The sequence below is a fragment of the Amphiura filiformis genome, chromosome 5 (assembly GCF_039555335.1).
Source record: "Amphiura filiformis chromosome 5, Afil_fr2py, whole genome shotgun sequence".
NCBI classification, from domain to species: domain Eukaryota; kingdom Metazoa; phylum Echinodermata; class Ophiuroidea; order Amphilepidida; family Amphiuridae; genus Amphiura; species Amphiura filiformis.
Window position 1 is genome coordinate 2,695,211 of NC_092632.1, and position 11,339 is coordinate 2,706,549.

At 35.5% G+C, this 11,339-nt stretch overlaps 1 long non-coding RNA gene across 1 annotated transcript; it reads right to left on the reverse strand.

Annotated features, from left to right (window-relative positions):
- Nucleotides 1-3,474: 3,474 nt before the first annotated feature.
- On the reverse strand, nt 3,475-9,717 carry LOC140152475 (uncharacterized). Its single transcript, XR_011859024.1, has 3 exons — nt 9,552-9,717; nt 7,615-7,966; nt 3,475-3,489 (listed from the first exon to the last, which is right to left on the reverse strand). It is a non-coding gene; the product is annotated as an uncharacterized lncRNA (long non-coding RNA).
- Between the last annotated feature and the right edge of the window lie 1,622 nt (nt 9,718-11,339).

The following is an 11,339-nucleotide window of genomic DNA, read 5'->3' on the forward strand; positions in this document are numbered from 1 at the left end:
CATTAATTTTTGGAGGCAACTTATTAATTAAATTGTTTTTAGCTCAAAAACATCGACATTTTTTGCTTAAAATTGTTTTCCCCATAAATTTTACAAACGTGTGTATTTTTTTTTCATGTTCAATCACCCCGTTCCATTAAAAAAAAGCTCACCCATTAATGTAGTCCAATATTGATCAGTCCTTACACCATTACCATGAATTGAAAACAAACACATAGATACATTTTAATTTGGTAATTGTCACTTTATTTTCCTAACACGTGACTCATGACTGATGACATAATGCACCAGTCACCACGAAAACAAACACATATTATGTAAATTTGTATTCTTATTCAGTGTCTTTTTATTTTTCTAACACATGATTGACATGGGGCCAAAACATACACAAAGTATTCCAACATAGACCAGGTTAAAACTGAGCTAAGTACCACTTGGAGAACAAGAAATTCTCATATGGTTTATCTGGACCAGTTTTGCATGGGGAACAAGAATTTCTTGGGTAAAAAGCCTGTAACCTGAGAACTTTTCCGTGAGGGCGCTTTTTTCAAAATGGCCGCCAAAATCCAATATATATGGTTAAATTAGTCACCTTAGTGTATATTTAACCAGATTTTGGATTTTTATTGATAGCAATAATGTACTACTAAGTCAGGTTATTAATATGAAGGTAACAGGAGGTCACAGCTGAGGGCGTTGTTTTCAAAATGGCCGCCAAAATCAATGAAAAACATATATATGGTTGAATTAGTCACTTTAGGGGCATATTTAACCAGATTTTGGATTATTGATAGCAATAATGTACTACTAAGTCAGGTTATTAATATGAAGGTAACAGGAGGTCACAGCTGAGGGCGCTTTATTCAAAATGGCCGTCAAAATCCATGAAAACCATATATATTGTTAAATTAGTCACTTAAGTGGTATACTTCATCAGATTTTGGATGTTGTTATTGATAGCGGTAAAGCAATACTAGGTCAGATTATTAATGCAAAGGTAATAGGATGTCACAGGCGAGGGTGCTTTTTTTCCAAAATGGCCGACAAAATTGAAGGAAAGTATGATATCAACGAAAAGGCGTCAGGAAATGTTACTTAAGTAGAAAAAAGTAATAGTTGTCTTTGACTTTTTGAACATATAATGAAGTACTTCAGGGTGGTAAAAGTAGATTCTGATTTAAAATGGCGGCAATGACGACTACCATAATTGCCTTTATGTATTAAAGAAGACCCCAAAAGCAACTTGTAAACTAGAATGCCGCAAAAGTCATGGAAGTGTTGCTTACAGTGTTATAAAGTGTCCGTTTGTGCATGGTTTCAATGTTGCACTTCTCTTTGTTTTAATCCTCAGGATCACTCAAATCGCTATTTTCTGAAAATTCGTCATAGTTATTCTCTACCAATAGTTCTTGGACGTCAAAGACAACTATTACTTTTTTCTACTTAAGTAACATTGCTGTCGCTTTTTTGTTGATATCATACTTTCCTTCAATTTTGTCAACCATTTTTTTTTGAAAAAAGCACCCTCGCATGTGACATCCTATTACCTTCGTATTAATAATCTGAACCTTGTAATGTCTTACCGCTATCAATAACAACATCCAAAATCTGATGAAGTATACAACTTAAGTGACTAATTTAACAATATATATGCTTTTCATTTATTTTGGCGGCCATTTTGAAAAAGCGCCCTCAGTTGGGACCTCCTGTTACATTCCAATTAATAACTTGATTTAGTAGTACATTATTGCTATCAATAAAAATCCAAAATCTGGTTAAATATGCCCATTAAGTGACTAATTTATCCATATATACACTTCTAGTGCCCGTTTCTATTCATCGTTATGTATTCTTCTCCCGTGCATTATTTTCGCGAACTACCCTTCACAGCCCAAATTATATAAACCTGCACGCTAAACAATGCATTATCTAAAACCTGCACGCTAAACAATAGATTCTAGATAATACGTGCACGCTCAAATACTAGAAATACTACTTTCACATAACCATAAAGTAGAGTTAGGTGGCGCTTTAGACACAGAGATCACATAACTATATAATTGTCTGTTCGATATATATACCAACAAAAAGTACGAATATACATTCTGTGGTGTTAAAATGGTATAGTTACAAACGGTGTTCTATAATAGTGTACAATTACCGAATAAGGTGCAACTCGCTAGACTTGAGTCCAGTCCTCGTTTACGGAGTTTAGGATTAGGGTTTAGGGTTGGGATAGGGCAGTCTTGTAATAAGACTAGTAGAGTTGCACCCTTGCAAATATCATTGTCATAAATTATGATTAATGACCTCAAATAAATCAAACATCAAATGAGAATAATCGAGCTTCTATTAATTAAAAGGGCCAAAAACAGGTGGATCATAATTATACAAGATGACACCATTGCAAAATATTCAGCATTGTACAGATGAAATACCAGTAAGCCTATATCTAAAATAACATAGCCGGTCCCGGGAAACACACACTAGCGCATAATATCATGATCATGCTTTATAATACCATAGGCCTTCAAACACATTTGTTTGAAGGCCTATGATAATACTGAACAAATTGTTAAATCCCAATGTCGTGTGTTTTAATAATAAGTAGTTCAAATTATAGAGCTATAAAGTCCAGTTGATATTCACCGTAGTACTAGTCTGACATCTAAATCGATCGTTTCCAACTGGTTCAGTGCTCTCTGTGTTCGAAACCACGATATTAAATGATCACAACATAAAGTCAAGTCAATTAAACCATGCGTGAATAAGTTACCTAAGTATGACGTATGGCGCAATCGATACCATTGATTACAGGGATTGATTTTCTTTACCAGTTAAATGCTACGTAGCTGGTCAATGTCCTGACGGTGTTTTTAAAATGTAAGATATTTTCCTAATATTAAAACTAATATAATGAATGCAGCAATTAATATTGCCTATTGTTTTAATAGGCCTACACTCAAAGTGTATGACGGATAATGTACTCGTGCAAATGCATTCGTCAAGATAATTGCACTTGCCATGGAGTTATTGCATTTAGCTTTCGAGCCTATCGGCTCTCAAGCTAAATGCAATAACTCCACGGCGCGTGCGATTATCTTGACGAATGCATTGCACTCAGTTCATTATCCTTATCATACGTTTTTCATTGATTTTGGCGGCCATTTTGAAAAAAGCGCCCTCCGCTGTGACATCCTGTTACCTTCATATTAATAACCTGACTTAGTAGTACATTATTGCTATCAATAAAAATCCAAAATCTGGTTAAATATGCCCTAAAGTGACTAATTTAACCATATATATTGGATTTTGGCGGCCATTTTGAAAAAAGCGCCCTCACGGAAAAGTTCTCAGGTTACAGGCTTTTTACCCAAGAAATTCTTGTTCCCCATGCAAAACTAGGACAAGGGTGTCTATTCTTCCAGAAAATATTCCTACACCCTACCGCGGTGTGTCAGTCACAGCCTTCCCCAGATTCTTCCTCTTCTGGAATCAAAATGGACCCAAAATGGAAAATGTTATGCTGATTGCTATCTATCAGGGGTGTAAGAGGCCACAGACCAAAAACGAGGACAATCACTAAAAAGAGCGTAAAATCAGGGTAAAAACGCCAAATATGGGCTGAAAATAAAAGAAAAACGCATAAATTTTGGCAACAAAAAAAGAGGAAATCAGCTGAAAAGAGGAACTCTCACATCCCTGATCTATTTGTAGTTTTCTGTATTTTTCTTGTTCCCTCCCTTCCCTGACTGAATATAGGTGAGTATTATTTTGTCAGCCCAGAAACTCTTTATCAGTGGGGTAGATGGGGTTGGAAAAAAAACTATAAAAGTATAGTGAATCCAACACCTTTTGACAACAGAATAAGTTTATTGTACAAATACGTTGGTGCACTTTTTTTCATTTAAAGCACAAATTCGTGCCCCAGTAGGGGGCATCAACATGTGGGATGATTGTATGGACCATCCCCCTGGCAAAATATTGGGGGATTTATCCCCCCCCCCGGATCTACGCCCATCAACTGTTAGGTGTTGTAAGTTAATTGTTCTGATTCTGTTTTCCCTTTAAACATAACTTCCTTCCTTAGATGGTACAGTCTGGACACTGAATACAGTAATTGCATCTAAGGACTAACGGTTTAAAGGGGAGACGGACTCAGGATTATTTTCAGGATGTGTGAGAGTTCAGTTTTTTTGGTTTTGAATTTCAACTTTTTGTACCTGGTACACTAACTTGCTCATACAAAAGTATAGGATCTTCCCAAAATACAGATTTTTGCTGGCTGATTTCAGCTTTTGCTAGCTGTTTTCAGCTTTTTTTAGCAGAGTTTCGAGATTGCCACTCATCTAGGGAAGGATAATCAATGGTTTGGATCTGAAGCTTAAAGGAAGACAAACTTGGACAAGTTAATATTCATCATGTTCATAGAGCTGTTAAGGGGTACAACACCCCTGCCCAATTTGTGCCCATTTTTGCATTTTTCTCAAAAATTATAGCGCATTGGTGACAAGTAAGATATGTATATTATAGGGGTAAGGACTACAACTACTGCACTGGACATTTTTATTTCAGCACAGACAACAACAGTTGTGGAGTTACAGTAAAAAATGAGGGAAAACCAATATTTGATCAATAAATCAATAACTACTTGCATTGAAATGCTGAATTTTCAGTACAGTAGTTGTAGTCCTGGCCCCTATAATATAAATATCTTACTTGTCACCAATGTGCTATAATTTTTGTGAAAAATGCAAAAATAGGCACAAAATTGGACAGGGGTGTAGTAACTCCTTAAGGCCAGAGTAATGGGAGAGAACATGGACCTTTTCGAATTATGTCCAAAGTATATAAAACTACCGGTATACATTTTTAGAAAGGAAATGAGTCAAGGAATCCCATGGTGACGTCAGATTTGTTCAAAAATCTTGAGTTTTTGAAAAAATCACAAAAATTCACTTTTTACCCCAATTTTTTTGTGACAATTTAGACAAAAATCCGTTCGGAGTAAAAAAAATTCAGTTAGCTTTTCATGAAGAGACATGAACTTAGGGAAGGTTTTTTTATTTTTTTGAAATTTGTCTCTTTTTTGAAATATTGAAAAAACATTTGAAAAAAGCAATTTTGTTAGTCTATTAAGCTAAAAATTGCACATAAGGGTGTATATTTTTGTTTAAAACAAATATTTTGAAAAAATGAGAAAACCTTCCCTAGACTTTGATGTACTCTAAACGATAGTGCAAAAAGTTTACCTTTTGCTTGTATATTTTTCGAGTTATCTTGTCACAAAAATTGTGCAATATTGTCAAAAGTGAACTCTGAGAAATCGGCGTTTTAGTAAAAAATGTCAAAATTATGCACAAAACGTCCTTATATTTTAAAACAGTAAGACTTTCACGCTTGTAAAAGCTGTATCTGGTGCATGGTCTAAATATGCATCTTTTGCACCAATGAATCTATACTGTGTCTGCTTTCAGTGCGCCAAATTTCAAAATAATTAAAAAATCTAAACCGGCATTTTTTGGTTTTTGTTAACACACATTTGCTGGCATTAACAACACACTGAATGCGCCTTCACTGCGTTGGACATACGCGCAGAGTTACACCGCGTCACGCAATGCGATTCACACGCATGATCACAATATTTCGCATTCGCGCATTTCTGACTCATTATTTCCCGCCAATTTACTAAGCTGCCTTGAGCCATGTGACTTTTTAGAGTTGAAAAGAGTGAAATAAATCAAGCAAAAATACGAGTAAATATTAGCAAGTTGTATTTGAACAGTTTCAAGTGAAAGAATATATCTTAGTGTTGATAAATATCAAGAAATCTCAAATTTGGGGGTGGACGAATATGTCTTCCATTACTCTGGCCTTACGGGAAGGGGTATGAACCGTTTGGACAGTATTTATTGTGGGACATTAGAGCACATCAGACATATCGAATTGCATTCTGAATACGAAGAATGTCCTTCTGATATCAAATAATTTTGATTTTTTTGAAATTCGCAATGTAATAAATTTTATGGCAAATCATTAAAATTGATATTTTTGATATTTAACAGTACTTGAAGTAAACTTTATAAATCTGATGATTTATACTTAAAGTGTATGTAGGTGGGATGAAAAGCCGACGATCAATTGAAAATTTTGACCTTTCAGTATTGAAGATATGGATTTTTCCCAAAACACCAAAAAAAAGTCTTTTGGGAAATAAATCCATATCTTCAATATAAAAGGTCAAAATTTTCAATTGATCATCGGCTTTTCCTCCCAGCTACATACACTTTAAGAATATATCATTAGATTTATAAAATTTATTTCGAGGACTGTTATATATCAAAAATTTGAAAAATACCAAATTTTAATAATTTGTCATAAAATTTGTATTATATCGTGAATTTCAAAAATGAAAATTATTTGATATCAGAAAGACATGCTTCAGTATTCAGAATGCAATTCGACACGCCTGAGGTGCTCTTATGTCCCACAAAAAATACTGTCGAAACGCCATAAACGCCCATTCTAGATCCCTTAAGTTAGCTAATTGGCAGTTCTATCTTCACTTAGAATCCCAAATGATTCCCTAGAAAGTTAGGTGTCCAAACTGAAAAGAAAATAGATTTTGTATGAAATATGCGAAGCAGGAATCAGCTCCCTTTAATCTTTGTGTGCATTATTACCTTTTCTATAGTATGACCACAAGTCACTATATTGCCCAGGCAGGGAAGAATTACTCGTCCATTTTATGCAAAAGCATCCCTGGTTTCCCTCAAAATAATTATTTTGGGGATGGGGATGGGTAAAAGCCAAGAGACCACTCTGCTACATGTATAATGCTATGAACCCATTGTAATTCTTCCCTAAATGACACTTGATTCAGGTACCTTGTAGAGCAGTTACTGCCAGCCAGTGACTATCCAAATTAGTTCATTTTATTTTAATCTTCTTTGAATCCTGTTGATTTTTTCCTCTCTTTTTAAAATCAATAACACAAAATTCCCCAGCCCCCAAAGAGGTAAAATTATTCCCTCCCTTTGGGGGTGAATAATGGAAGAAAACTCCCCTGTTTAAGGAATGGGATATTAATGTTTTCTCAGGATTATTTGTGGGAGCTTAGAGTACATCAGACAAATCGAATTGCATTCTGGATATGAGGAATGTCCTTCTGATATCAAAGAATTCTGATTTTTTTAAATTCGTGATATAATACAAATTTTATGACAAATCATTAAAATTTGATATTTTCTAAATTTCTGATATTTAACAGTCACTCCTCAAAGTAAACTTTCTAAATCTAATGATATGCACTTGAAGTGTATGTAGTTGGGATGAAAAGCTGACGATCAGTTGAAAATATTGACCTTTCATATTGAAGGTATACATTTTGTTTCCCCAAAAGACCTATTTTTTTTGTGTTTGGGGGAAAAATCCATATCTTAAATACAAATTTACGAACGGTCAAAATTTTCAATGGATCGTCGGCTTTTCATCCCAGCTACATACACTTTAAGTACATATCATTAGATTTAGAAAGTTTACTTCGAGGACTGTTGTATATCAATTTTTAATCATTTGCCATAAAATGTGTTATATTGCAAATTTTAAAAGCACCTAATTTATGCAAATTTTGGTGTTTTTTTTAAATGTCAGCATCCATTAGTCTGTGTGGCAGTGGCACATCCTTGCACAAAATGTTTTGAAGAACCCTGTCGGTCAAATTCATCAGGTGATGTCTACTAGTGCCTAATTGATAGGTAGGCCTACATGTAGGCCCTACCTGCAATGTTGTTGACAAGTTGTCTTTTTCTGTCAATTGTTTTTCCCTGAAATTTAAATTTGATTTGCACCACAGATCCTGGAAGTTTACACATATCATCACTATCATCATCTCGATCTTTCTCTTGCTTTAGCTTGCTGCTGTGTTGCTGCAGGTGGTTCCTTCCAGTTCCAGTACAAATATTATCTGTAAAATAAACCAAAATATCAATTAAAAATGTTTAAATTTAATACATGTTTCGCACCAATAATTAAATTGAACAACCTACTGAGCCCACAAAGTGTCATGGCAAGGAAAACATATCTTGGGCCTGATTCAGTAGTTTTGGCCTCAAATTAGTAGTTTGGGCCCAGACTTAGTAACTCAGGGCCCGACTTAGTAACTAGGGGCCCTGAGTTACTAAGTTGGGGCCCTGTGTTACTAAGTTGGGGCCTTGAGTTACTAAGTCAGTGACCCAAATTACTAAGTCAGGCCCAAGTTACTAAGTTACTATCGCAGGGCCCTAACTTTCTATCTCCAGGCCCCAAATTGCTAAGTTAGAAAAAGAATGATTCTATGAAATTTGAATGCTTTTATGATACTCAATTTATTATCCAGTAAAGTTGAAATAATATGACTACTGTATGTTGAATTTCGCACATTTGATTTGTGCATATTTATACAGAGCTAAGTACAATTCAGCTGCAAGTAGATAGCTGCAACAGGGGCTATTTTAGGCGAAAAAAGTCACTGCACGTTGGCAAGCAGTGGTGGCGGAAGTATTAGAATTTAGAGATGCAAGCATATTTTGTGCCGGTTTGATTTTAGCCCCCATTGAAGGTGTGAAGTTTGGCATTGTGGGGCCAATGCTTGCGAATACTGTTGGTCCAAAACACAGTATTTTTCGGACTAGAAGGGAAGATTCACAGGGCAAATATTGCTTTAATTTTTCTTTTATTAGAATGTTTAGGGGGAAGTCCCCCCCCCCCCCGCTTAAGTCAATTACAAATCGATGAATGTTTTACATTATCGTTTTCCCGGTACAAGCCCGTAACCAACACCCTCACTGTTTTTGGCTTGAACGCGAGGCTGGAAACCTGTTTCTGCCCACTTTTTAATTCAGCGGACCGATTTTCTCGATAATTGTACAAATGCGACTTTGGCAATGGCGATTCAAATTCATGCATAGGCTTTACACTTTTATTTAAGCAATAACACGCCACTCCCTCTCTGGTTATCATATTAGTCCAAAGAGCAGCCCAAAATACCTCAAAACAGTTTTTGTATTTTTAATCACTAGGGTTACACGAATGACGTGTTGATTTAGCGGTGTGCTCTTTAAAATGGGTTTAAAAGTTTGGACAATTGTCATGATTCTGGCCTCAAACCGAACATAATGATGTTGAAGCATTAACGAGGACGAGTATAATTTGTGCCGATGCTACTGGGAAATTTTTTCATGAGGTTTACTGAAAAATGTTCAATTTCAGACTATTTTAGCGTGCAAAAGTTAGCAAGTAATATTTTGGCCCAAAACACAGTGTTGAATCTTAATGGCGTATATATATTTTAAGCACGGATTTTGAATTCTCACTGCACGGATTTTTAATCTCACTGCACGAACGCAACTTGTGAAAACCTAGACAAGTGCAACTTGTGAAAACCTAGACAGGGATCAATGACTAACATTTAAAGTGAGGTATACATTCATTTACATTAGACCTTTGTGGCCTAATCCTTTTTTATTAGCCAATAAAAAAGACCCAGATTACTATAAACTCATTGTACATACCAGATTTTTGATGTTTCAGTCAGGTTCACAGTTAAGTTGAGTTCTCTATACACCATGATTTGAAGCCACAATGAACATCTCCTGCAAGTGGTAACTGTACAGTTCACTTCAAGTTGACATCACTGAAACCTAGTTGTGAAAATTCAAAAAATAAGATCTTAAAATGTGGCAACATTTTACAAAAACAAACATGTTTTTTAGGTTTCTGAAAATGGGCTGAACTCCCTGCTGCACTTACCATAATCATGATAATATGTAAGAATCCTATAAGGCCTAGCCTAAAGAACTATAAACATGATAAATGATTAGTATAAAAGCATTGAATGTTTACAAGTTCAAATGTATGAATATCTTCATGAAGTGAAATATGGAATGTTCCATTCAACAAGGCTTTTACCGAGTTGAATAAAACAGTTCACATTTCACAGAATGCAAATATTTTTCCATTGAACGAATAAAATCCTTCAAAATTTGTTTTAACTCATTATCTTAAGTTCTTGCTTCCACTTAATTTTATAAATCACCAGGAACACAAAATAAATCAAAAGATATCTAAATGCGATATTTATTTTAGAAACAACCCCCGCACCTATAATTAGCCGGTCAAAGTGGAAACTTCACACTATACCCTCGAACGTCTGACAGCGTTGCTATGGTAACTCCGCGTCCGTGCAATGGAAAAATGACTATTACACAGATGCGGAGTGCAAGAGCTGGCCATTAAAAATAGCAGAAATTTCATTAGTAGTTGGCCAATCAAATGACAAGAAACTTTGTATGAGTTATATAATACCAAATACAAAATGTCTTTGAACAAATTTGGCTATTTAGCTTCTAGAGAGGTACAGCACTCCCACTGGGGGGGGGTCTTTGAAAAATGTACTTTTTATAGCTGTTTTTGCCACCCACCAGTATTAAATAATAATAATAATGTGAATTTCTAATGCGCACATCTCCACCAAATCAATGGCGCTCAAGGCGCGATACAGAGATTAACATAAACTACATAATAAAAATTAATTTACATTACAACTTAATCTACACATGAACAACAATCAATAGGTGAACAAAATATGGTGATGCACATCAGTAAAATGCTTCTTTCATTAAATGAGTTTTTAAAGAACTTTTAAACTGTGCTAAAGATGTACTTAGTTTAATGTGGGTTGGCAGAGTATTCCAGAGACATGGTGAAGCAATTGAAAAGCCCTGTCCCCCCCATGAATGTTTTGAGCGGGGTTCGCAGAGAAGCGATTGTCACTGGAACGGAGCATACGAGGAGGGTTATATGGTTGGAGGAGACATTTGATATATTCTGGCGCAAGATCATTTAGTGATCAGTATACCAATTTTCCACAACAAACACCCCAAAAGCATCAAAATTTGTCCTAATTGGATCATTTTAGGGGCACTTTTGACCATATGCACCCAACTGGGCGCATTGGTCAGTTGGTCTCCACTCATTGATATACCAAATTCGCTGAAAAGGTACCCCCAAACCGTGGCACATCCCTGTATACTAGTACCTTCAACCAGGAAGAATCTCCCTGCACTCCCTTGCTTTGGTTGATGCACACGCCCTTTACAAGGCAAAAAAAAAAAGTTGTTTGTTTGTCCTCGACCGCCCGCTCCTCAGATTAAGGCCTTATATAAAAATAAGTAAAATTCAATTTTTTTTTTCAGATTTGGAGTACCTCTGGACCTAGCTAGAGCTAAATGCTAAGATGGTTGAATAAAAAAGCCCCCAAAAACATTTTGGGTCTTCATTATGCAAAGTTATAACTTGTG